The sequence below is a fragment of the Leptodactylus fuscus genome, chromosome 4 (genome assembly GCF_031893055.1).
Source record: "Leptodactylus fuscus isolate aLepFus1 chromosome 4, aLepFus1.hap2, whole genome shotgun sequence".
NCBI classification, from domain to species: Eukaryota; Metazoa; Chordata; class Amphibia; order Anura; family Leptodactylidae; genus Leptodactylus; species Leptodactylus fuscus.
In genome coordinates this window covers 77,288,451-77,313,043 of record NC_134268.1, presented here as the reverse complement: position 1 = coordinate 77,313,043, position 24,593 = coordinate 77,288,451, and positions in this window count along the sequence as shown.

The following is a 24,593-nucleotide window of genomic DNA, read 5'->3' as shown; positions in this document are numbered from 1 at the left end:
TTATTGGGGTTACGTGCACCCACAATTTTTACTACTGGTATACAGTGCCATTGTCTGACTGGGAATTCAAAGAGTATATTGGGGTTATAAATACCCTCATTTCTTGCTACTGCCATATAGTGCCAGTTTCTGACTGGGAATTCAAAGAATATATTGGGGTTACGTGCACCCACAATTTTTACTACTGGTATACAGTGCCATTGTCTGACTGGGAATTCAAAGAGTATATTGGGAATACAAATACCCTCATTTCTTGCTACTGCCATATAGTGCCAGTGTCTGACTGGTAATTCAAAGAATATATTGGGGTTACGTGCACCCACAATTTTTACTACTGGTATACAGTGCCATTGTCTGACTGGGAATTCAAAGAGTATATTGGGAATACAAATACCCTCATTTCTTGCTACTGCCATATAGTGCCAGTTTCTGACTGGTAATTCAAAGAATATATTGGGGTTACGTGCACCCACAATTTTTACTACTGGTATACAGTGCCATTGTCTGACTGGGAATTCAAAGAATATATTGGGGTTATAAATACCCTCATTTCTTGCTACTGCCATATAGTGCCAGTTTCTGACTGGTAATTCAAAGAATATATTGGGGTTACGTGCACCCACAATTTTTACTACTGGTATACAGTGCCATTGTCTGACTGGGAATTCAAAGAGTATATTGGGGTTATAAATACCCTCATTTCTTGCTACTGCCATATAGTGCCAGTTTCTGACTGGGAATTCAAAGAATATATTGGGGTTACGTGCACCCACAATTTTTACTACTGGTATACAGTGCCATTGTCTGACTGGGAATTCAAAGAGTATATTGGGAATACAAATACCCTCATTTCTTGCTACTGCCATATAGTGCCAGTGTCTGACTGGTAATTCAAAGAATATATTGGGGTTACGTGCACCCACAATTTTTACTACTGGTATACAGTGCCATTGTCTGACTGGGAATTCAAAGAGTATATTGGGAATACAAATACCCTCATTTCTTGCTACTGCCATATAGTGCCAGTTTCTGACTGGGAATTCAAAGAATATATTGGGGTTACGTGCACCCACAATTTTTACTACTGGTATACAGTGCCATTGTCTGACTGGGAATTCAAAGAGTATATTGGGAATACAAATACCCTCATTTCTTGCTACTGCCATATAGTGCCAGTTTCTGACTGGGAATTCAAAGAATATATTGGGGTTACGTGCACCCACAATTTTTACTACTGGTATACAGTGCCATTGTCTGACTGGGAATTCAAAGAATATATTGGGGTTACGTGCACCCACAATTTTTACTACTGGTATACAGTGCCAATTTCTAACTAGGAATTCAAAATGCGCAAGGCTCCCGGAAAGGGACGTGGACGAGGCCGTGGGCGAGGTCGGGGGAATGGTTCTGGGGAGCAAGGTAGCAGTGAAGCCACAGGGCGTCCCGTGCCTACTCCTGTGGGGCAGCAAGCATTGCGCCACTCCACAGTGCCAGGGTTGCTTGCCACATTAACTAAACTGCAGGGTACAAACCTTAGTAGGCCCGAGAACCAGGAACAGGTCTTGCAATGGCTGTCAGAGAACGCTTACAGCACATTGTCCAGCAGCCAGTCAGACTCTGCCTCCTCTCCTCCTATTACCCAACAGTCTTGTCTTCCTTCCTCCCAAAATTCCGAAGCTTTACAGAACAATAACCCAAACTGTCCCTGCTCCCCAGAGCTGTTCTCCGCTCCTTTCATTGTCCCTCAACCTGCCTCTCCACGTCACGATTCCACGAACCTAACAGAGGAGCATCTGTGTCCAGATGCTCAAACACTAGAGTCTCCTCCATCTCCGTTCGATTTGGTGGTGGATGACCAGCAACCCACCCTCATCGACGATGATGTGACGCAGTTGCCGTCAGGGCATCCAGTTGACCGGCGCATTGTGCGGGAGGAGGAGATGAGACAGGAGTTGGAAGAGGAAGTGGTGGATGATGAGGACACTGACCCGACCTGGACAGGGGGGATGTCAAGCGGGGAAAGTAGTGTGGATGTTGAGGCAGGTGCAGCACCAAAAAGGGTAGCTAGAGGCAGAGGCAGAGGTCAGCAGCTTAGGCGAAGCCAGGCCACACCCGGAATCTCCCAAGATGTTCCAGTTCGTACCCAGCCCCGAAAAACTCCCACCTCGAGGGCACGTTTCTCGAAGGTGTGGAGTTTTTTCAAGGAATGCGCCGAGGACAGATATAGTGTTGTCTGCACAATTTGCCTCTCGAAATTGATTAGGGGCTCTGAGAAGAGCAACCTGTCCACCACTTCAATGCGCCGTCATTTGGAATCCAAGCACTGGAATCAGTGGCAGGCAGCAACGGCAGGACAAAGGCCGCCTGCCGTTCACGCCACTGCCTCTGCCACTGCCTCTGCCACTGCCACTGCTGACTGTGCTGGCGATGCACTCCAGAGGACGAGCCAGGACACCACTTCATCTGCCTCCGCCACTTTGTTGACTTCTACCTCATCCTCCCCTGGTCCTGTCTTATCTCCTTCTCCTGCACCATCAAAGGCACCATCAGGCGTTTCTTTACAACAACCCACCATCTCTCAGACATTGGAGCGGCGGCAGAAATACACTGCTAACCACCCACACGCGCAAGCCTTGAACGCCAACATCGCTAAACTGCTGGCCCAGGAGATGTTGGCGTTCCGGCTTGTTGAAACTCCCGCCTTCCTGGACCTGATGGCAACTGCGGCACCTCGCTATGCCGTCCCTAGCCGTCACTACTTCTCCCGGTGTGCCGTCCCCGCCTTGCACCAGCACGTGTCACTCAACATCAGGCGGGCCCTTAGTTCCGCGCTTTGCACAAAGGTCCACTTGACCACCGACGCGTGGACAAGTGCATGCGGACAGGGACGCTACATTTCACTGACGGCACACTGGGTGAATGTAGTTGAGGCTGGGACTGCTTCCCAAACTGGCCCGGTGTACCTCGTCTCCCCGCCTAACATTCCTGGCAGGGACACGAGAAGAACACCCCCCTCCTCCTCCTCCTCTACCGCCTCCTCCTCCGCCACCGCCTCCTCCTCCGCCACCGCCTCCTCCTCCGCTGTTAGATTGACCCCAGCTACGAGTTGGAAACGTTGCAGCACTGGCGTTGGTAGACGTCAGCAGGCTGTGCTGAAGCTGATCAGCTTGGGGGACAGACAGCACACTGCCTCCGAGGTGAGGGATGCCCTCCTCGATGAGACGGCAATATGGTTTGAGCCGCTGCACCTGGGCCCAGGCATGGTCGTTTGTGATAACGGCCGGAACCTGGTAGCAGCTCTGGAGCTTGCCGGACTCCAACATGTTCCATGCCTGGCCCACGTCTTCAACCTAGTGGTGCAACGTTTCCTAAAGAGCTACCCCAATGTTCCAGAGCTACTGGTGAAAGTGCGGCGCATGTGCGCCCACTTTCGCAAGTCGACAGTAGCCGCTGCTAGCTTAAAATCTCTCCAGCAACGCCTGCATGTGCCACAACACCGGCTTTTGTGCGACGTCCCCACACGCTGGAACTCAACGTTTCAGATGTTGAATAGAGTGGTTGAGCAGCAGAGACCTTTGATGGAATACCAGCTACAAAACCCTAGGGTGCCACAAAGTCAGCTGCCTCAGTTTCACATCCATGAGTGGCCATGGATGAGAGACCTTTGTGACATCCTACGGGTCTTTGAGGAGTCCACAAGGAGGGTGAGCTCTGAGGATGCGATGGTGAGCCTTACAATCCCGCTCTTGTGTGTTCTGAGAGAATCCCTGATTGACATCAGGGATAACTCAGATCACACAGAGGAGTTAGGGATAGCATCCGATCCGTCACAGCTGGAGAGTAGGTCCACACATCTGTCCGCTTCACTGCGTTTAATGGAGGAGGAGGAGGAGGAGGAGGAGGAAGAAGAGTTGTCCGATGATGTGATGGTGATACAGGAGGCTTCCGGGCAACTTCGAATCGTCCCATTGTTGCAGCGCGGATGGGTAGACATGGAGGATGAGGAGGAAATGGAGATTGAACTTTCCGGTGGGGCCAGAGGAGTCATGCCAACTAACACTGTGGCAGACATGGCTGAGTTCATGTTGGGGTGCTTTACAACCGACAAGCGTATTGTCAAAATCATGGAGGACAACCAGTACTGGATCTTTGCTATCCTTGACCCCCGGTATAAAAACAACATCTCGTCTTTTATTCCGGTAGAGGGGAGGGCCAATCGCATCAATGCTTGCCACAGGCAATTGGTGCAGAATATGATGGAGATGTTTCCAGCATGTGACGTTGGCAGCAGGGAGGGCAGTTCCTCCAGTAGGCAACCAAGTTCTCACCGGTCCACACAAACGAGGGGCACACTGTCTAAGGTCTGGGACACCTTGATGGCACCCCCTCGCCAAAGTGCCGCCACGGAGGGTCCTAGTGTCACCAGGCGTGAGAAGTATAGGCGCATGTTGCGGGAATACTTTTCCGACCACAGCCCTGTCCTCTCCGACCCCTCTGCGCCCTACACGTATTGGGTGTCGAAGTTGGACCTGTGGCTTGAACTTGCCCTATATGCCTTGGAGGTGCTGTCCTGTCCTGCCGCCAGCGTCCTATCTGAGAGGGTGTTCAGTGCAGCCGGTGGCATCATCACTGACAAGCGCACCCGTCTGTCAGCTGAGAGTGCCGACCGGCTCACTTTGATAAAAATGAACCACCACTGGGTAGAGCCGTCATTTTTGTGCCCACCTGTGTAAAGCACCCCAACATGAAACTCCATGTCTGTACTCAACCTCTCCAATTCCTCCGCATCCTCATACTCATCCACCATAAGCGTTGCACAATTCTGCTAATACTAGGCTCCCTCCACCCTGATTTCCCCCAACTCTGCTGGTTAGAGGCTCCCTCCACCCTGATTTCCACCAACTCTGCTGGTTAGAGGCTCCCTCCACCATGAATTTGCCCAAACTGGGCTGTTTAGAGGCTCCCTCCACCATGAATTTGCCCAAACTGGGCTGTTTAGAGGCTCCCTCCACCATGAATTGGTCCAAACTGGGTTTTTTAGAGGCTCCCTCCACCATGAATTGGTCCAAACTGGGCTGGTTAGAGGCTCCCTCCACCATTAATTGGTCCAAACTGGGGTGGTTAGAGGCTCCCTCCACCATTAATTGGTCCAAACTGGGCTGGTTAGAGGCTCCCTCCACCATTAATTGGTCCAAACTGGGCTGGTTAGAGGCTCCCTCCACCATTAATTGGTCCAAACTGGGCTGTTTAGAGGCTCCCTCCACCATTAATTGGTCCAAACTGGGCTGGTTAGAGGCTCCCTCCACCATGAATTTGCCCAAACTGGGCTGTTTAGAGGCTCCCTCCACCATGAATTGGTCCAAACTGGGTTTTTTAGAGGCTCCCTCCACCATGAATTTGCCCAAACTGGGCTGGTTAGAGGCTCCCTCCACCATGAATTGGTCCAAGCTGGGTTTTTTAGAGGCTCCCTCCACCATGAATTTGCCCAAACTGGGCTGGTTAGAGGCTCCCTCCACCATGAATTGGTCCAAGCTGGGTTTTTTAGAGGCTCCCTCCACCATGAATTTGCCCAAACTGGGCTGGTTAGAGGCTCCCTCCACCATGAATTGGTCCAAACTGGGCTGGTTAGAGGCTCCCTCCACCATGAATTTGCCCAAACTGGGCTGTTTAGAGGCTCCCTCCACCATTAATTGGTCCAAACTGGGCTGGTTAGAGGCTTCCTCCACCATGAATTTGCCCAAACTGGGCTGTTTAGAGGCTCCCTCCACCATGAATTGGTCCAAACTGGGTTTTTTAGAGGCTCCCTCCACCATGAATTTGCCCAAACTGGGCTGTTTAGAGGATCCCTCCACCATGAATTGGTCCAAACTGGGCTGGTTAGAGGCTCCCTCCACCATGAATTGGTCCAAACTGGGCTGGTTAGAGGCTCCCTCCACCATTAATTGGTCCAAACTGGGCTGGTTAGAGGCTCCCTCCACCATGAATTGGTCCAAACTGGGTTTTTTAGAGGCTCCCTCCACCATGAATTTGCCCAAACTGGGCTGTTTAGAGGCTCCCTCCACCATGAATTGGTCCAAACTGGGCTGGTTAGAGGCTCCCTCCACCATTAATTGGTCCAAACTGGGCTGGTTAGAGGCTCCCTCCACCATGAATTGGTCCAAACTGGGCTGGTTAGAGGCTCCCTCCACCATGAATTTGCCCAAACTGGGCTGTTTAGAGGCTCCCTCCACCATGAATTGGTCCAAACTGGGTTTTTTAGAGGCTCCCTCCACCATTAATTGGTCCAAACTGGGCTGGTTAGAGGCTCCCTCCACCATGAATTGGTCCAAACTGGGCTGGTTAGAGGCTCCCTCCACCATGAATTTGCCCAAACTGGGCTGTTTAGAGGCTCCCTCCACCATTAATTGGTCCAAACTGGGCTGGTTAGAGGCTCCCTCCACCATGAATTTGCCCAAACTGGGCTGTTTAGAGGCTCCCTCCACCATGAATTGGTCCAAACTGGGTTTTTTAGAGGCTCCCTCCACCATGAATTGGTCCAAACTGGGCTGGTTAGAGGCTCCCTCCACCATGAATTTCCCAAAACTTGGCTGTTTAGAGGCTCCCTCCACCATGAATTGGTCCAAACTGGGCTGGTTAGAGGCTCCCTCCACCATGAATTTCCCAAAACTTGGCTGTTTAGAGGCTCCCTCCACCATGAATTGGTCCAAACTGGGCTGGTTAGAGGCTCCCTCCACCATTAATTGGTCCAAACTGGGCTGGTTAGAGGCTCCCTCCACCATGAATTGGTCCAAACTGGGTTTTTTAGAGGCTCCCTCCACCATGAATTTGCCCAAACTGGGCTGTTTAGAGGCTCCCTCCACCATGAATTGGTCCAAACTGGGCTGGTTAGAGGCTCCCTCCACCATTAATTGGTCCAAACTGGGCTGGTTAGAGGCTCCCTCCACCATTAATTGGTCCAAACTGGGCTGGTTAGAGGCTCCCTCCACCATGAATTTGCCCAAACTGGGCTGGTTAGAGGCTCCCTCCACCATGAATTGGTCCAAACTGGGTTTTTTAGAGGCTCCCTCCACCATGAATTTGCCCAAACTGGGCTGGTTAGAGGCTCCCTCCACCATGAATTGGTCCAAACTGGGGTTTTTAGAGGCTCCCTCCACCATGAATTTGCCCAAACTGGGGTGTTTAGAGGCTCCCTCCACCATGAATTTGCCCAAACTCTGCTGGTTAGAGGCTCAATCCACCCTGATTTTCAAAACAAATGTTGGTGCCAACCTCAACTTACTACAAGGGCCAAATTCACTGCTGGTGACAAGCTCTCCTCACTGCAAGTGCCAAATACACATGTTTCAAGGTGTTTTCCTACTGTCAGAGAGGTGGTATTGAGTGTGTAAAGTGTGTAGTTGTTAGGCTGTGATGTTGGGGTAATAGAGGGTCTTTGGTGTGTTAGATGCCCCCAGACATGCTTCCCCTGCTGTCCCAGTGTCATTCCAGAGGTGTTGGCATCATTTCCTGGGGTGTCATAGTGGACTTGGTGACCCTCCAGACACGGATTTGGGTTTCCCCCTTAACGAGTATCTGTTCCCCATAGACTATAATGGGGTTCGAAACCCGTTCGAACACACGAACATTGAGCGGCTGTTCGAATCGAATTTCGAACCTCGAACATTTTAGTGTTCGCTCATCTCTAGTTATATTCAGTTGCTCAATTTTACCACAGTCGATATTCTAGCATAACTTGTATTTGGTTTATTGTTCAGAAATAAAGTTGAACGTTTTGTAATACCAACATAACAGTGTTCAAGGGAATGTTGTGACTGACAGATAAACCAATTACTGCCTACAGTAAAACTTGTGCTACATCTTATCAACATCTGTCAGCATTCTTGAGCTTCAATAAGTGTTATGCTGTAAAATACGCATGGGGAGATTGTGTTAAATGTAATCTTTTTTTCACTTACAAGTGGTGAATTTAGGGAATTTATTAAGACTGACAATTAAAACATTTTAATCTGAGGAGAAATAAGAGCCTAATAGACACGCGCCTCTCAGTATATTTAATGCATCTTTGACTGTCCTTGCTCCTCAAAATGAAAACTATTTGTGATACAATGTATGTTAATTTCTGGCATAAAGTATAGTAAATATGTTGAGTCACAGTAGCAGGACCTTATTTACCACAACGTACAGCAGGTCCAGTACCTAAGGTAGCTGTTTGCCGGGGAACAGTGTTTTAAAAAAAAATCTCACCCTTTCTCCTGCCTTCCATTGGACTTCTTAGTAAATCCAGTGATTGTCCAGAAGGAAGGAGAAGACTGACTGGGGTACACAGCATGTAATGTTTAAGGAAGAGGGAGGAAAAAGAGCAAGGGCAGTACCAAGTAAATCCAGTGTTTATTGGTGGCGTTTCGGAACGCACATGCCACTGAGGATGGAAGAGCTGCTGCCTCAAGTCTCCCTCACTCACTGTACCCTGACAACTCACAAAAAAAGCCATTGAAAGCCATGTTATGGCCCTGCAGCCCAGTGACTGCAATATGCTACGATATTCCCTTATATCAGAAAATACTTTTCCTTTGGACAAAATAGCCGGCCTTTCCCTTTTTACTCTTCTTTGCCTACTGCATGGAATGCAACATGTTAGCTTGCTGCTAGGTTCACAGCTGCGTTTGGATTTCTATTCTTTGGGTCCACATGGGGACCCGAAAAATGGAAACCCAGTCCACTTAAGAAGTGAATATCCATGGAAACTCGCGGATCCCATTATAGTGTATAATGGGGTATCTCGGTTTCCACCTGAAAAATGCGGAGAAAAAAGCGCTGCTTGCAGGATGTTTCTTTTTTGCATTTTTCAAGTGAATTCAGGGACAGAATCCCCAAACAAAGACCCGGCACAAATGTGAACCTATCCTAATATGTCAGGGTGTAAGTTTTAACAATTCTCAATTTTATCAATGAATAATATCAATAACCAAACAAAGCTATAGAAGTTGCCACTTCACAACATATCATGTTCAGCTGCTGGTCTGCAGATTCCCACACATCTCTTGGGTCTGTCCAGTAATAGCTGTAGTTTTATTACAAACTTTAGAGTTGTGCCTGAGGTTGTACACCATCCCCCCTCCTCTTATGCTCCTCAATACTACTCAATAAGAACAGTTTGTGTATTAGTCAGACTTCAAATCAAGGACTTAAAGGTGTTGGAACAAGTTAGCTAGATATCACCTATGCAAAGGATAAGTGAAAACTTACTGATCAGTCAAGGCCTGACCCTGTCTTATCCACAGTATGGTAGTATTAACTAGTCAAGGTATTGTGATATAATTCAGTCACGGTAGGGTGGTGTTATTTAGTAACAGTTTGGTGGTGTTATGTAATCATGGTGATGTTAGTTAGTATCTGCATTTATTATTTTTTGGTGGTACAGATAATCTATGTATACAAATCTCATATTCCTATACAGCATAGTGTGCTCTGTATTTCACAAGTCTAACGTTGACCAGGCTGTATGCAGGGCAGAAATGCCATGTGGAAGTCACCAAGTGGCCATACTACAGGTACTTATTATTACAGCCTCACAACACAATTGATAAATAATAGCTGTTTATCATTGATCTTCTCTTTTGTTAACAATGACCAATTATAATTATGATCGCTCAGAAATGAAGGAACCATGGTGATAACTGGCAAGTGGAAACAGGGACACACTCTGACTTAGTAGCCGGGGTAGCATAACATATAAATATAGCCTTATGTAGGGTTCCACCCAATATTAAATAGATCTGATAGACTGGATTAGACCAGGGTACTTTCTTTGAAAAGTCATGTCACAATGGCAGTATAATGATCTTTAATGAGAGAGCTCCTGTCTAATGTACTCATAGTCTAAACCTATTGCCTGCCTACAAGCCTATTTGACCAGTGTAGCTAGAGCCAAGCAGTGGGAATTGAGCAGCAGCAGGGAAGGAGGTGCCATGGAAGAAGCCTGTCAGGTGAGATTATATCGTATCATGAATGCTCTGATCTCTAACTCTTCATATGGATGGATAAAATGCTCATTTTATGATCAGGCGTGGCAACTTTCAAAAAGGATTATAGGATTTTCAAAGAAGATACACCAGCTTGATCGGTCACAGAGATGTATTTAATAATGTATGTAATTTACATCATGAAATCTGCTGACAGATATTCTTTTTAATGAGTGTTCTGATCAGTCGTATTCACTGTTACAAAGAAGTGTATGTAAGGTCACAAAACAGGAGTGTGCACATCATAGGCAGCAGGTAGCAACCGCATTATGACATGATGATCTTGCAGAAATCTGGAAAAGCTAGCTATCTATGTGAAGATTCACAGCTACTCCTCATTTCTTGCTATTAAAAGATGATTCATAGGAATCCCAGAGCCTCATACAATTCTGGAAGGATTAAAAGCTTAAAACTCATAATAACCAATGTGCACTTTGTTGAGAATCTGCTTACTTTGAATTGATATCTAACTCCAAAGCTGCAAGGATATATATAGGATATATATATATATATATATATATATATATATATATATATATATATATATATATATATATCCACATACATATACACACGTGGACAAAATTGTTGTTACCCCTCATTTAATGAAAAAAAAACCACAATGGTCACAGAGATAACTTGAATCTGACAAAAGTGATAATAAATAAAAATTCTATGAAAATGAACAAATGATGTCACCTGACCTGGACAGGTTTTTTGTGCACATATGGTCATGCTGGTTCATTATATTAGTGAGCTGTGGATGATGTTTTTTTGTTTTTGAATTGTTAACATTACCTGTAGCCACACTGTCCTGGAAAAGTTGATCTGCAGTGGCCCTGGCTGTTGGACCCCCGAAGATGTAATATTGATGGGGATCCCTTTAACCGAGTTGGAATTAAAGCAATGTGGTGGGTGGGAGGTATAAAAAAAAAGCATACTCACCTGTCCCCAGCACTGTATTGTCTGCCACCAGTATTCTTGCTGAAAGGCCTGTGTGTCATGTGACCTCTGAGACCAATTATTTGCAGGATTTCCAGAAATGAGGTGCTGCCATAACACTGCAAAAGCACTGCCGGGGACCAGTGATGGAGCATTATATTGTGTGGGTGCACAGACTGCTCTTTATGTTTTTCCTGCTCACACAGATTGCTTTATTCAAAACACACAAACTGCTTCATATGGTTTCACCTCACAGATGGCCGATTATGTGTGCTGGGCCCCCCAAAACAGACTTTTTCTTATGATTTTCCCTGAAAACAAAGACTGCTCCTAAGGTTCCACACACATAGATTGCCCCTATTATTTCTCCACACACAACCCTCCAAATCTGCCTGCATTGCTCCTTATTCTCACCCACCCCTCACTTCCCCACAGAGACGGTTTTTTTATTTTTCCAGCTCCCCTGTACCTCTCATGAACTTTCATAGTATTTGCTGTTGTCAGTCCCTTGGCTAGCCAATGGGGTGACATGTGATTTTACCTATCTAAATGAAGCCCTTGGCTCCCATACACCCTTCCTTATTAGGGGGAGTTGACACGGAGTAACTTGCCGCGTGATGTGGCATGTATACGCCATGTGAGATTTTGAGCACCGTATACGCTCCTAAATCACACCAACCAACACTTAAACCTGATCCACATCCGTTCCAGAAAGACCCATTCTCATTCCAGTGCTTCCTAATGCATCTTCTTTTACTCTCCATTCCAATCCTTGCTGCCCCTATGATTTTTTTTTACCTCCTGATATTCCTCCTCTACTCTCCCCGATGTAATTATCTCACCATGGACAAATCCAGCCATTTTTCTTTTAATCTCATCCCTTACCATTTGTACAAGGGTGCATCAAAAATGATCTGCACTCCAGTAATATTAAAACTTCTGTTGGCTGAACTGTCTGATCAGTACAAGGTTACTGTCTCCCCAGGTTTGAATGTCTTATGTCAGTTCATTTGTGACTGTGTTGCAAGAAAAAATGTCTGCCCCACATATTATTTGCACAAAATAAAAGTTGTGTGAAGGGGTTTGGTTTTTGTAGTCTGAGGGTTTGTCTGTTTCCAATATTTGTGCACAGTATGGAACAAGTCCTTTGTTGCAAAGAAGTTTGTATGACTAGATAGAGAAGTTCAAGAAATTTCACAAAAGTGTCAGCAAAGAAGAAGCTGGACCTCCATTCAGGTCCGTAATTGATCAATTGAAGACAACATTGAACAGTGCTGCGGAGGCTCCGGTCCTCCCCATAACAGAAATTGTATGTGGATTATTACTTGTTTGGTCATCTGAAAGAAGCCTTACAAGGGCAAGCAACTTAGCCTAAAGCATTTTTTCATGAAGGAGTGTGAGAAATAAAGTGTATTGAAAAGCAAGGATATTATGTGGATAAATGAAGTATTTTCCTTTTCGGAAGGTTTATTAGAATAAATATTCCAGGCAGATTGCAGACAATTTTTGACTCTCCTTCATATTTGACACTTTTTGAATATATTGCATCTGCTACATGTATCTAGTTCAGTGAAGGAGTAACTAAAATTGAACTTTTATTGGATCCGTTAAAACAATTATTTCAAGGATAAATTAAGTCCTAAAAACATGTTTATTACAGATTTATTACAGATTTATTACATTACATTTAGTACCCTGTCCTACCATCTAGGGCAGGGGAACTGTGATTGTTATAACAAATCCTGCAGATGTTAATCCATTTGAAACACCTCCTAATGAACAGCCCATAATAGGGATAGGGAAACATGTTGAGGGGAGAAAAGGATGTAGGGCAAACTCTGTATAACCATTTTATTAAGAATAGAGATTGAGTCTAGATGCACACAATATGAATGAGCCTAGTCCTGTTTGCCTTTAAGTCAGGGTTCTCATTTAATCTATGGGACTCTGATTAGATGTCTTGGTATTGAAGGAGCCTTGGAGTTTTTGTATTGAGGCTTCTATTTGATGTGAGGTTGGGCAGAGACCTGTGGGAGGATTTAAAGTGGTGTATATTTAGACCACACACACTATTGAAAGGTCCAGCCACCCACATTTTGGTGTTTTTAGGACTTAATTTATCCTTGAAATAATTGTTTTAGCGGATCCAATAAAACTTAAATTTTACTTACTCCTTCAGTGAACTACTTTCTATAGAGTGACAATCTCTTAGTGATATTTATTTTTTGCTACATGTATATCTACTGCTATGAACAATCTCAATATACTGTATCCAATACTGTGCCCTATTTCCATATTGAAAAAAAATTCAATAAAAATCTATATAAAAGACATGCTCAGAGAATATGTTTAGTAAGCAAAGCTAATGAGGTAGTATGAGAAGAATACTGTACGCAGCTTGTATTTGTGATGTCTATGTGAAGTACCGTACATGATTGCCATCTACATTAAAGCTGCATAATAAAGCGAAGTGCAAACAACAACCTAATTAGTTAATTTATTTCTTTGACTTGTTTCCTGGGAATTGATAATATACATCATAGCGCCCTACATCATCCATATGAATAAGGTAATTATGTGCCTCATTAGCATGTATGTTCCCGAGTCATATGATATAGAACTATAAGCTTAGACACCCTCAATTGTATTTAATGCAAAATATGTAAAAATAATAAAAATTATTATTAAAATGTGAAAAGAAAATTAATGAATGAAGAATTGTCTTAAGAATGCAAGCTATGAATCCATGTCTTTTCTACGAAAGAGGTCACATTTTATATTCCGTATAACAGTACAGTTCTTCCCTGCAGGCACTAAAAAGCAATTCAGGTTTTATTATGTCTACAAGTCACATACAAGTGTACTAAAGATTAATACTATAACTTACTATTATCATGATGTCAAGTGAGAAAAATATGAAAAAAAAATCGATGTACAAAAGAGAATTGTGGGAACAACAAAGCACTTGACATTTGTAAAATATGTTATGTTCTCCTTTTAAGTGGTTGTCAGCTTTTGGATGACCTTTTGTGAGCTAGACAAGTTGTTCACAGGATGTCCCAAAGTTATAACTTTAAGCAGGACAGGACACACTTTAATCATTTCAAGGTCACCATTAAATTTAACAGATCGCTTAGAAGCATTGGGTTCTCTTTCAAGCCACACCATGTACACTGTCTACCAATATTTGGACACCCAGTAAAGTTCTGTGGAGGTGGAGTTATGGTCTGGGGGTGTTTCTCCTGGTATGGACTGGGACCCTTGGTCCCAGTGCATGGTAAACTCAACACCAACGCCTATTGCACTATTCTAGATAACAGTGTGCTTCCTACATTATGGCGGTTCTATGGGTTGGACCGATGTTACTTTCAGGATGACAATGCCAGCTGTCATGTAGCGAGGTCTACCATGGCTTGGTACAGTGACAATCTAGTTAACCGATTGGACTGGCGTGCCCAGACGCCAGACTTGAACAAGGACTTGTAGTAAGTATGCCCCGAGGGTTGTAGCTGTACTTTCCGCTCATGCTGCTCTGACTACAGGTGTTCAAATACTTATTGGTAGACAGTGTATAACTTAAAGTGAGCCTATCAACAAAACCGAACATATTAAACCAGCCCAGTAGATAGATAAGTTAGGATCACCTAAGTTAAATGGTGTTTTCCCCTTGTGAATCCGTGTCTCCAGTGCTGAGATACCACCTTTTTGTCACTATGCAGATGAGCTAGAAGATCCTAAGTTATCTAAGGGCTCGTTCACATCTGCGCCCAGGTGTCCGTACTTCAGGTTTCCGTTTCCTGCATAAAACAGAGCAGGAGACGGAAACCTGCAGGAGTCTTTCTCACCCATTCATTTGAATGGGTGAGAAATCTGTCCAGCTGTGAGCGGCGGTGAGCGTTTTATGCTCTCCGCCGCGAAACCGGGTTTTATAATCCGGACACAGAGTCGGACATGCAGTACTCTGTGTCCGGATTTAAAAAAACGGTTTCGCGGCGGAGAGCATAAAACTCTCACCGCCGCTCACGGCCGAACCCGGTCTGTGCTTTCCGTCTTCTGGCATGCAGAAAACGGAAACCACAGAATGGACAGCTGAACGCAGGTGTGAACCTAGTGTCACTGTGGGCTGGATTAATATTTTGAGTTCTGGTTACAGAATCACAGCATTGTTTTCTTTAACTTTTATTAAATATTTAAATGTAAATGTAAAAATTTTAATTCTTATATAAAAAAAAAAAAATTGAGAATTCATTCACATTATTTTTATGAAATTGTCATTGTAGGGAGTTAAGAATTCATCCATTCATCTCCATTGGCTACCCTAGCATGACATATTGATATTTATACTCAACATATAAGCCTAAAGATAATTAAGGTACAGCTAAATCCATAATGCTTATCTTAGGGCCTGTACTTCGAGAATGGAAAAAAATGGTGAAAAAGAATATATAAGTTCAAAATTATCATTTTTTTAAATTGATGGACAAATTCAGACAAGTGCAGTGAAAAGCCTGAGAATTCAAAATGGTCATATTACCCCTAGATATATTCCTTAAGGGGTATATTTTCCAAAATCGGGTCACTTTTAGGGTTTACCCACTGTTGTGGTACTTCTAGGGCTCTGCAAATGCAACATGGTGTCTAAGAATGATCTTAATGAAATTGCTGCCCAAAATCCCTAAAGGTGCTCTTTGATTTCTGAGAACAGGGTTTGAGTCATGTTGCACAGAAAGGCCACATATGGGATATTTCTAAAAACTGCAAAATCAGAGTAATAAATATTATGGTATGTTTTGCTATTAACCCTGTCTTTGTTATAGAGAAATCTGGTTTAAAATGGAAAATGTGCATTAAAAAGTGACATTTGGAAATTTCACCTTCATTTTGCATTAATTCCTGTGGAATACCTGAAGAGTTAACAAAATTCCTATATACGATTTTAAATAGTTTGAAGACTATAGTTTCAAAAATGGGGTCATTTATGGGAGTTTTCTATTATATAGGCCTCTCACAGTCACTTCACAACTAAATAGGTCTCTAGAAAACAAAATCTTGCAATTTTCTTGAAAATCTGACAATTTGCTATTAATTTATAAGCCTTCTAACTTAATAGAAAAGTAAAAGGACATTGAAGAAACAATACCAATTATAAAGTAGACTTATGGTTAATGTTAATTAGGAAGAATTTTGTGTGATATGACTATGTTTTTACCAGAATAACAGAAACCTTCAAAATTGATAATTTTATGAAATTTTCAGTATATTGTCCTTTTTTTAACAAACGCAAAGTATAATGACCAAAATTTTCCTCCAACATAAAGTACAATGTGTTATGATAAAAACTGTTTTCGAATCACCTTAATAGGTAAATGTATTATGAAGCTATCCTTACATAAAGTAAAAGATGTCATATTTGTTAAATAGGGTCTGAGCCTTAAGGCCCAAACTACCCTGCGTCCTTAAGACGTTAAAGCAGAACCACTACATACACCATGGCTGAGTGTATTTGTGTGTCTCTCTATGCTAGCTTATAAAATAACTTAAATAATTTGGACTTCACTAGGGTGATACTTAGTGTGGACTGCACTCACAGAAATTGGCGCCCAACGTGGGACCAAGGGTCAATTACTACACATCCAGACAAAACAGACAGAAAGGACAAAAGGACAAGGAGACGTTGGAAACTGGCTCAAAATTAGCTGGAAGGTAAGAATCTTTATTCTTACTGTTTCCACTTTCCACTCCTCCTTATCTTGTGGCCTCTCTGGATGCTGGGTGAGTTGTAAGGTAATTAAACCCACTGGTCTTTTTAAGAACACTGTTTATGAAGGATATTTTGTGTATTTACTAAAGTCATTGAATTGTTTGTACTTGTGGAGTATGTAGGAGCTTGAGAAGTCTAGATTTACTTGTATCAGTGTAACGGTTCTGTCTATATATATGAAAATAATAGTATTGACGTTGACAGAACCGCTAGAATGCAAGACACTGCAGTGAGGTCCACAAGCACCCGGAGGGCAGCCGTCTGCCTGAGCAGAGCAGCAGTTTACAAGCTGCAATATACACCGCACCATTTAAACTCACAGGTACGGTTAGTGTGTAAGGACTGAAATGCGAACTACCAGTTAACTACACTGGCAGCGGTGTTTGTGTGGTTCTAGTGTGAACAGACTGCAACAAACTCTCACCAGTTAACTTCACTGGGAACGTGCACCTGTGTATAGCTGCTGGGTGAAGCCGAATGAAGCCTTGCAAAAAGACATCTGCTAAATTACAGCAGAGAGATAGGCACTAGCAAATGCTTCGCCCTGCTACACAGTAAAGGCTGCCAGGGGTTAAACATCACCCCTGTTCAGTATCATAAAGGGCTCCACAACAGCTAGGAGCTACAATGTAAATAGACAGTTCAATATTTTCTGGTCCCTACCGGCAGTGCCCTGGTTGGGGCCAAGGAATCCTATCCTAGACACCTAGTCTGACAACCTGCCTGCACCGGAACCTAACCCTGACCTCCTGTCTCAAAGTCATTTAGTTAAAGTGTGAGCGCTTGGCGGGCGTAAACTCAAGCTATAAAAAGGCAAGTCCCCGCCCACAGGGGCAGTGGCCATAACTTCACTGAACATGCTCAGTAGGGGCAAAATGGGACTTAGCATCTGAGCGGCTCAAAAAGGTCCGAGCATGCTCAGTAAGGGAAGAATGGGACTTAGCCTCTGAGTGCCTCCAAAAGGTCCGAGCATGCTCAGTAGGCAGAAAGCTGGACTTAGACTCCACACACCTCACTGCATGACGCCGAGGGCGAGAGTGGGATTGACCCGCAGGTGGCGCTGTGCCCTGGAAGGGAAAGCTGCGGGACCCCGTCCTAACAATCAGATAGTCTGAATGACCTGATAATTTAAAAGATGGCTTAAATATGAATTACAGTGTATAAATTCTTTTTTGGCTATCTGGCTAGTCCATGTGGTTCTAAACAAGTTTTATGACACAGGATTGAGAGATAAAAGCCAGTTCTGTGTATGCTAATGAGGTAGGGGTTGAGCTTAGACACAGGAAGGAATGTCATTGTCTTTGAAGCTATCTGAATGTTAAATTGCCTATAGTATGTTGTGCTTAAATGTTGGAATGTGTTGAATCCAGACCTTTTGCCCGGAAATGAAAAGTTTGAAGCTGGAAGACCCAGAGACAGGAGGAATCTGACAATAGCCATCAATAGGAAACAGGTACTCCAGTAAGCGTGCATTTAATATCAGTAGCTGATAAATTGGGGTCAGCCCCTGTGATCTCCCTAAAATTGCCTGAGGGAAGAACATGTGAATTTTTAGTGGATACTGGAGCTGCCAAATCTTTTTTGCACACTGACAATTTTTTCCCCTATCAGAAAACTGATGATTTTGTTTCCTGGATTGGGGCCGATGGCAAGCTGGTGATAATCACATCCATGAAAGTCACCCTTGCCTGCACCATTACCATTAGATTCCTTGTCAGTGAGTCTGCCTCAGTTAATTTTCTGGGATCAGATTATTTACAGGCTCTACAGGCACACATTGTCTATGAACCAGATCGCACGGTCCTACTGATAACAGGAATATCAGAAGACACCTTATGTTCCCTACATTCCCTGGTTTTCCTGACAAAGCAAAACAATACAGAGGTAGTTAGTGAAGAGGAACATCTAAGTTGTGTGCCCAACTGAAGAAAAAGGAAAAACAAATATAGGCAAATTTCCACTAAGGGTGTAGAATTCTTCCACCCTGTACACTGCAGGGCGTGGTGCTTTTATAGTATGTGGATGACCTGCCTTTATATTGCCCCCACCCAGGAGATATGTGTGCAAGCATCAGTATCTCTGATTCGCTTTTTAGCAGAAAATGGAAGTAAAGCATCTAAGTCCTAATTGCAGTTCTGCCTTACTAAAGTTATTATTTTCTAGGTCATTGTATTTCACAGGGACTCAAATATCTAACCCCTGATAGACTTTAGGCCATACAGTAGCTCAAAGCCCCTAATGGTGTGGTACAACGTAGGACATTTTTAGGCTTAGTGTCCTGCTGCAGACATTGCATCAGTAATGCATCTCTGTTAGTGCAACGTCTTTATGGGTGCATTCACACTACGTTTCCTGAAGCTTATTCTGAACGTAAAACACGTTCAGAATAAGCGGCGTATAAAGCAGCTCCATTCATTTCTATGGGAGTCGGCATACGAGCGCTCCCCATAGAAATGAATGGGCTGCTTCTTTCACTGTGAGCAGTCCCATTGAAGTGAATGGGAAGTGCCGGCGTATACAGCAAGCTCTGCTCATGCCGAGCCGTACACGCCGGCACTTCCCATTCACTTCAATGGGACTGCTCGCAGTGAAAGAAGCAGCCTATTCATTTCTATGGAGAGCGCTCGTATGCCGGCTCCCATAGAAATGAATGGAGCTGCTTTATACGCAGCTTAGTCTGAACGTGTTTTACGTTCGGAATAAGCTTCAGGAAACGTAGTGTGAATGCACCCTATGACTGCATTACTAAACTAAAACAGGCAGTGGAAAATTTCCACTCCCTCAAGTTGGCAATCTTATTTACACAAGTTTTAGGACTTCCTAATTATAACAAGATTTTTTTTCTCTTTACAGTACTGAAATGTCAGGACATGCAACAGCAGTGCTTACTCAAACTCATGGACACCAACAAAGACCAGTGGCTTACTATTCTGCTAGATTAGATCCAGTGTCCAGAGGAGCACTTTCTTGTGTTGTGTTAGGGCCAGGGGTGAACCTGGGTTTTCTGCCGCCTGAAGCGGCGTCAGAAAGCCGCCCCCCCCCCTTCCCGGAGGAGGGGTGGAGCTGAGGGGCGGGGTCGCAAGAAAGGGGTGGGGCCGAGTGGAAGGGGCGGGGTCGAGCGGAAAGGGGGCATGGCCTAGCGGAGCGAGCAGCATTCGCAGGCAGGGAGAGGACCTGCTCTCTGCCTGAGTGTGAGGGGCGGCCGCTGGAGCAGCGCTGCGTCCAGTAGGGCCGCCCCAACACACCGCTCGCTTCCCGTGTCGGGCTGCAGACACGGTGATGCTAAGCCAGTCCAGGACAGCTTGTCCTGGACTGGCTTAGGTCAGCAAAAATGCCGCCCTCCCGAGGCCCTGGCATAGTGCCGCCTGAAGCGGTCGATTAAGGTCGCCTTATGGGAGGTGTGGCGCTGGTTAGGGCAGTAGCTGCAGTCCAATTGTCCCTGGAGAAAAGGTCCAACATCATACTAGACTTCCCTGTGACAGTACTTACGCCTCGTAATGTACATGGTATATAATGTCCCAGATCAAGCCTAAGCATATTTCAATGGCTAGACAACTCAGACTACACTGTGCCTTACTTATACCTCCACCCTGTTACCAATAGATTCATGGGGGGAAGGAAGGACAGCAGTAAAATAACCTGTACACACATGTATTTTCTGATAAACTGTATATAACTGATGCAGCAAAAAATTGTAAAATTTGGTCATGTAAATGATGAATCTATTGATAACTCTGATTTTGAATCCTTTTGTAGATGGTGTATATGGCTCTCCATTTGGGAAGGATGGCAAATTCTACACCAGATATGCCATGGTCACTGTACTCAAGGTACCATTACCCTGACAGGTCTCTGCTCAAGAAGCTAAACTGAAAGCACTCACTGAAACTGTGTAAAAAAAAAGCTGAGGGTAAGCCCGCTATGCCTTTGAGATAGAATATGACTATGGTCCGATCTGGAGAGCAAGAGCTTTTCTTACATTTAATGGTAAGCCCATAAAGGATTTCCAGGCTATTCGGGAGCTGATAGACCCTGCTGCTAGCCAAATAGGTGGGTATGGTCAAAGTTAAGGCATACACCACAGCTAATACAAAGGAAAGCAGAGGCAATATGAGGGTAGACACTGCAGATAAGCCTAGGGAACATGCCTCAACATAGGTGGTCACCATACTGGACCGAAACTATCAGCTCTCTTTTCAGATTCTATAAACATTGCAGGACCAAGGTGGTCCAGAAGAAACAAAGATTTGGGATGAACAAGGTCTGTGGTAAGAGAGTATGTTTACTGAGAGCATTATTCCCAATCATGGCGCAAGCGGCTCATTCCCAAGTGCACCACTCAAAAATAGCCATGACAATGGGTAGCTCCAGGTTTTAGCAGACAAATACATCTAAGCCTGCATAACATGTGCCACTCTCAATGTAGACCAAAAAGTAAAGGTTACTCAGAAACACACCCCAAAACCCCCCATTCCAGAGATCGCAGGTTAACTATATAGTTACCAAAGGTGGGAAGGTATGAGTATGTACTTCTGTGTATTGATCTCTTTTCAGGATGGCCACCATACAGAAAGACACTGCAAAAGCAACTGCAGATAAACTATTGAATGAAGTAGTGTGCAAGTATGGAATCCCCAAGACCATTGAAAGTGATAATAGAACTCACTTCACTGGACAGTTTTCTTCTAGATCTAAACCAAGTACTAGTAACACCTTCCCTAATCCAGGAGACTGGCTGGTGGTAAAGAGATACGTGAGAGCCTTGATCCACAATTTGATTGTCCTTTCCAAGTTCTTCTGACAACATTCTCTTCAGTCAAGTTAGAAGGAAAGTCAACTTGGATTTACAGTGACCACACTGGTCGCTGTAAAAAGGTGACCTGCCTCCTGACCACTGATGATCCTAGCACTGGCCATGCAACCAGTGAGCTTGATACATGATGTTCTAAAAGAAGAGTGGGACAATGAACTGATTAAACACCTCAGGTGTTAAAGGGGTTGTCCCATCTCAAGGATCCTATCTATACTGATAGCTTATGTAAATTGAAGACTTCTCCTAAATATATTGCTTTAGAAATTCTGCTTTTTTTCCTGATATGTGAATTTATTCCTCCCATTGTTTACATAGCGTTGCTATAACCACGGACATGGGAGATAGGACAAGTGACGTCATTTATTGCCTACAGGACGATACCTTCAGCTAATTGCACTTTGCTGATAAAGCCGAGTCTATTATCTCTTATGTAAACACACAGATAACTCTTGAGTCCATTCTGTCCAAGAATGTGCATATTATCTGCTCTGCTTAAGTGTTCTGTGTTCCGTTCAGAAGGGGAGAGGGGAGGAGAAATACATGAAGTTAGAAGAAGACACTGCATGCAACCTGGCTGAAAGCCCGAGATGGGAGAACCCCTTTAACTGATAACATGGATGAACAGGAAAACCCAGGGACTGTTGAATCTGTACTCACAGCCCTGGTTCTGCAAAGATTATCCTTTATCTAGCCCCAGCTCTTGACCTAGATGAGTTTTTTTAGGACTCTTGTTTTCATAATGTTTCTTGGAGTCCAGTGATAGTCACTTAGTTCCAATTCTTATAGCAGGTTGGGTGACCCTCCCATGGTTACTGCTAAACTCAACAGGGAGACCAAGCAAATGGTATGATTGGAACCTGATAAAAGGAAAACTTGAACATAAATCCAAAGTCCCATTTCATGCTGGTATCATTCCCATAGAAGAGCTTAAAGGGTTATTCCCACGTCGCATACTCACCAGTCTTCGCTGCTGTAAAATCTTTCTTCCTGGTCTCTTGCATCATTTGGTGGGCGGGGTTTCATAGGCAACCTGGCGTTTAGCCCCAAAATTAGTGTGTAGCTCCGCCCACCACATAGCGTGATCCTATGGGGCGGCTGAAGGGCCTGTGATGTCATCAAAGGTCCTCAAACAACACTATATGCACAATATTGGACTATGAAGTACATGAGTATAGGCATTGTCTTTTCCATAGAAGATTATTATCATTATTAGAAATCGATTAAATGGATGTTAGACTACACATGGTAGGGGAGAGAAACCAATTTACATGCTACAGGACCAAGACTAAACTTGTAATAAAATCAGTTTTAGGTCTGTGTTACATACAGAGACTGCCTGTCTCTGCCATAATGAACATAATTGAATTAGCTAACCTGATAAATGGGAGAACAGAAGACGAGTTCAGAGTTGCAAGCATCTCCCCTAATCTATCTGAGAGCAGGGAGCAAGGTCACATGTGTAGTGAAGACACAGGAATAGCACAGGCTGGCTCCCGTGCACTTAGCCCCCCTCCCTCCCCCCTGAGAGCAGGCAGATACATCACTTGACTTTTGAGCAGATAAGTCAGGGCTGTGTCAACAATGAATTAAATAAATTAAGATAGTGGACAAACAAAGCAGTTTTGCTGAAGCAGTGTATTTAGGAAAAGTCTTACATCCACATTAACAAGCAGTATAGATAGGATCCTTGTGATAGGACAACCCCATTAACATTAGCTTTAGTCTGCCAAGTACCTCTAGTGTAAGGTCAGATAGAGTCAAGTTAATTTTTAAGAAAAAGATTCATGCCCCCTTACAAGATAATGACAGCTAGAGGGAAGAAAGTAGAATGGGGACTAGTTAAAGATAGTCAGGGGTGTCTATCCCCCCCCACCCCACCCCCACCCCACCCCATGCAGCGACTCTATAGCTACCTCTATTGCTTAGTTCAGCTTCGGAAAGCATGCATATTGCCCAAGGATGTATATATAGTATGTGGTTATCAAGCATATAAGTAGCTACCACCAGGGGGAGAGGGGATTTGTACTCTAGCTAGAGTGATCCCAGCCACTTTCATAATTGCCCATGAACATGTGAAACCTGGAATGACACCCCGTCATACTTTGTACAAGTGTGCAGCAGACAATCACCCTAGGAAAGATGGATGAATTATGTGGTTTCAATGGGTACAAGCAACAAAATTATCAGTACGATATTCTTGTATCCCATGGTTATGCAAACTTGGAACAAGTTGGTAGATTCCACCATTTATCTAGATGAGAAGATATATACCACTTTAGGCACGATGAATGACACTGAAATGATACTAGGACAACTCACAATAGTCACCAACACCATAGTCCTTAACTATCGCACAGCAGCACAAGGAGCAATGTGTCAAATCATCAGACATTCCTGTTGTCACTATATCAACTCCAAAGAGAATCTTCAAATGCGGGTAAAAATTGATAAGGTCAGAGAACATTGAGAGAAACGGATCAAAGAACATCTGAAGAAGCAGGCTAATTGGTCGTCAGATATCTTTTCGTTCTTAAATCCTGCCAATTAGTTTCAGAGATTAAGTGAATGGTTTATGGAAATATTCTAAATATTATTGCTGTGTTTTTAATCTATCTGAATATAAAGTTTATATTCTGGCCTGAAAAGAAACATGCTAGAAAAAGGCGCAAACCCAGGACAGTGGGATTGCAGGTTGTAAGTGTGATTGGGCACACACAGACATGCCAGTGAAGTATCCCTCTATATTAGACCAATAGGTATGTAAATGGTATAACATATTTATTGGGAATGAGGTGAAGTCTTCATAAAAGTCCTCAGGCTCAGATTAGCAGCTCCTAATGTATCCTGGGTATGGGTTATATCATTTACAAAAGGAGGGAAATGTGGAGGATGTCAGCTTGTGTAACCTCCTTTTTGGATGCTGGGGCCATGTGGTGCCATGCCTGCAGCCATTTTACACTACTCTTTGTTTAGAGAGATCACATTCCCCCTCAGCCTTAATGGAATGCGACTCCTCTCCTGTTTCTTATCCAGTAGCCATGAGCCAGAACTATTT